This window comes from Vicia villosa, linkage group LG5 (genome assembly GCF_029867415.1).
Source record: "Vicia villosa cultivar HV-30 ecotype Madison, WI linkage group LG5, Vvil1.0, whole genome shotgun sequence".
In the NCBI taxonomy this organism is placed as follows: Eukaryota; Viridiplantae; Streptophyta; class Magnoliopsida; order Fabales; family Fabaceae; genus Vicia; species Vicia villosa.
Genome location: NC_081184.1, coordinates 120,599,913 through 120,603,633, shown reverse-complemented (window position 1 = coordinate 120,603,633; position 3,721 = coordinate 120,599,913). Strand labels below are relative to the sequence as shown.

Genomic DNA, 3,721 nt, shown 5'->3' with positions numbered 1-3,721 from the left:
GAAGTTAGGCATTGCTCGAGTGAAGCATAGTTGGCTGACATTTTCACCAAAGGATTGAATATCGACATATTCCTAAATTTAAAAAAGAAATTAGGAATAGTACAGATTGACTATTTTTAGAGTATGTTCGACAACTTGGATTATAGGGGCTATGTTGAGATATTATTGAGATATTATATATAATAAACTAATGATATAGTTCTACACGGATGACATCCGATGAGAGTAAACAATAACGCATGAGGTCTCCTACACGTCAGAGGTTTCGTGGAAAATTTGGCTATCGTAACTATGGTTTGAGCTGGCATACGAATTGACTACTTTAGCCTCTGTTTAGTTTCACAATAAGATCACATACTTGAAAGTTGTATTCAAGGCAATTGTCACCCTAAATTCTCACTTTTTGCCGTTGTCCATCTTCTCCAACAGCTATCTATCTGTCCTAGAGAATGCTACGCCAAGCATAATTGGTTGGTAGCCAGCATTTGCTTCTGTTAGAGATCCTTTATCATAGTAACTACCTTCAACATTGCTTCCCAAAAAGAGCTTGTTGAAATTTTCATGGCCTAGAAAACTCGGTAATAGATTCAATGACTTTCATCTCTAGTTACTTCAGTAATTTTAGTTGTTTTTGAAGAGAGATAGTATATAAAAAAATAGAGAAAAAAAATAAGTAAAAATATTTTTACTCAGAGATAGATACAAAGTCATGGGAGACTTTTCCTTCCTGTAAAATCAAAATTATTGAAACTCAACCCTAAAATTTATATACTAGTACCTTTAATATGTGACACTCCTTCAAAATCTCGAGAATGAACAACATGATTTTATTGTAGAAAAGACATCATGTCTTTCCCTTAATCCTATCCATAAGATCAATCAAAATATTCATATCATATTATAGGGTTAAATAAGTTTTCAGTCCCTATAAATAAACCATAATTTATTTTTAGTTCCTCTAAAATTTTTCTTTAAACAATGATCCTCCCAAACTTTTCCATCTATAAATTTTGCCATTCCCGTTAGCTTCAACTGACGGAGGCTTACGTGGCACTCCATATGTGGAATTTTTTTAATTGAATTGCAACATGAAATTTATATGTTGTATCTAGTGAAGTCAGAAGGTTACAAATTGACATTCTCTTTAAGTAACACAACACCCTCTTCTCCCTTGCCCTAGATTGTGCATTGTTGTGGTGGACCATTTATGTGCGTGCATGATTCTTTCTTGGAACGGTGGTCCTTTCCAGGTGAAATCAACATTGCTGGTCTCCTTTTTCAGAAACATTCATCTCGTGGACTTGCAGGTTTGTCCCTTTCTCACTTTCTTTATTAAGTGGTTGTGGTCCCATGAGTGTTGTTTCCTATTGTTTTTGCATGCATCATTCTCATCATTTGCTTATACGAAATATTGTATTTTACCATATTTGACCGTATTGTGACATTTGACCTAGTTTGAAATTTTTTGATCGTAAGTTTATTATTGTACAGGTCATGTGTAACTTTAAGGTTGTTTTTTACACAAAGGGATGCTTTGTAAAAGACTCTGACCTAAGATATAAGAGTTGCAATGTGTATGCATATAGTGGTTAGGATCCAGATTATTGGTCCTATTTTGAAGCATGTGATTTAATTAAAGGCACTGATACTGAGTTTGAGGCTAGTTCTGTGAAAATATGGTGGAAACATGAGGGTGGTATCTTTGAAGAACATTTGAAACCTTTTAGGGATAATGGAAATGTTGCGGAGTTATCTATGTTTGCATTTGAAAAAAATTGTGAAGTTGAGATATACACAGAGGCAAAACCAGTTACAAGAGAGACAACCTTTATGGATAAGGTTAGAGAGAAAGGCAAGGGGACTAATTATGATCAAGAGGTTGAGAATTGTAGTGAAAGTGAAGGTAAATCTAGTGATGAATCTGTGAAGGATGTTGTACGTCTGAGATATATATCCCGAAAAAGCTACCAAGCCGCCCACGTCAAAATTGGTTCGACATAATAAGATAGACCCGAGTTTGAGAAGCCCAACACACATCCAAGACTTCCAATCCAAATGGATCGATAAAGGAAGAAGCATGAATATCCATGGTATTCAATACCTTTTATTGATGCAAGGCGACAAGGGAACCACATCTATAATGGCCATCAAGACAATTCAATAACTCCATTAAAACACCATACATTATAAAAAGACATCTGAAAGAAGATAGATGAAGGCAATATTTAAACACAATACCCTTATATCACGGCGCCCTCTCCCGAACAGCTCTGGGGAGGTTATCAATATTGTTCTTCAAGAACAGTTGGCACCGTTTGTGGAAACCGATAAAACTCCCTGACCATAAATTTAATCCTTGTAACATTAATATCATTGACGATAAAGAGGTATACTACGATGAGGTAAATTTGTTATTATTTTTACAGGATTCAGTGTCATTATTAGAGTTTTAATTTCATAAAAATACATTACATTGATGTTTGAATGATAGATGTATATTACATTACTGTCGAAAATTGTTGACATATTATTGGGATATTATATATAATATCAAATATAATCAAATCTAATAATATCAAATATAATTCAAGTTGTGTAAGTCAAAGCTCAATCAGGATCGTATTTAAATAGTCATAGTTTGTATCATTACTTGTACAATTCAATTCAATAGTATAATCCTTATTTCCTTTATTCTCTTTATTCTCTCCTCCTTAAAAGTGCCTCATGCACTAACAAATTGGTATCCAAAGCTTCCAGTCATTGTTCTTGATCGTATTTTCAAGAACTTCACGCTAGTGGTCGTGTTTCTAAGGAACGTGAATCAATCGCTGCAAAGATGAATGGTACTAATGACATTCTGAATTCTCTTTCAATGCTTGACGGCAAGAATCAGATTCGATGGAGAAAACATATGCAATCTATGTTTGGCTTTCATGAAACCTGGTTACTAGTGGAGTTCCTGTGCTGGCTGCAAATGCATCCGACTCACACAAAACTGCCCATGCCGACGCTAAGAAGAAGGATCGCAAGGCTGCATATTGCATTCAGACAGCGGTCGATACGGCTAACTTCGACAGAATCTCTCATGCTGAATCGGCGAAGGAAGCATGGGATATTCTTGTCAAGTATTATGAAGGAGGTGAGAAATTCAAGGTTGCCAATTTGCAGACCTTGCGTCGACAATATGAATTGTTGTCAATGGGAGAAGACGAAAAGGTTGTAGAGTGTGTGTCGAAGGTGCATAAACTCGTCCATCTCATGAAGGGTTATGGTGAAACCTTAATTGATAAGATGATAGTTGAGAAGGTAATGCGTATGTTGACCTCTCACATTAATCACATTATCGTAGCTATTCAAGAATCCAATCAACTTGAAACCCTAAAATTGGAAGATTTGGTTGGTTCGTTGGAGGCGCATGGGATTAGGATTGTCGAAAGGAAAGGAGTTTAAGATTCGATACAAGTTTTGCAGGCTCAGTCATGGAAAAAGAATGGTGGTTCCAACAAATTCAAAGGAAAAGTCGATAAGACTTGGGGAAAGAAGCTTTGGTCGAACTCTCATAAGCAACAGGTCGAAGATAGAACTTCTGAATCCTCGAAAGGAGGGGAGGAAACTATCGAAAGGACAAATAAGATAAGAAAGTTAAAGGTGTACAATGCTATCAATGTGAGAAGTGGGTTCACTTGTCTGCACATTGTTGGTACAGAAAATACAGTGGATC

At 35.9% G+C, this 3,721-nt stretch overlaps 1 long non-coding RNA gene across 1 annotated transcript; it reads left to right on the top strand.

Moving 5' to 3' along the window:
- The first annotated feature begins 233 nt into the window (after window positions 1–233).
- LOC131607153 (uncharacterized) lies at window positions 234–2,894 on the top strand. Its single transcript, XR_009285213.1, has 3 exons — window positions 234–578; window positions 1,181–1,307; window positions 1,492–2,894. It is a non-coding gene; the product is annotated as an uncharacterized LOC131607153 (long non-coding RNA).
- The last annotated feature ends 827 nt before the right edge of the window (window positions 2,895–3,721 follow it).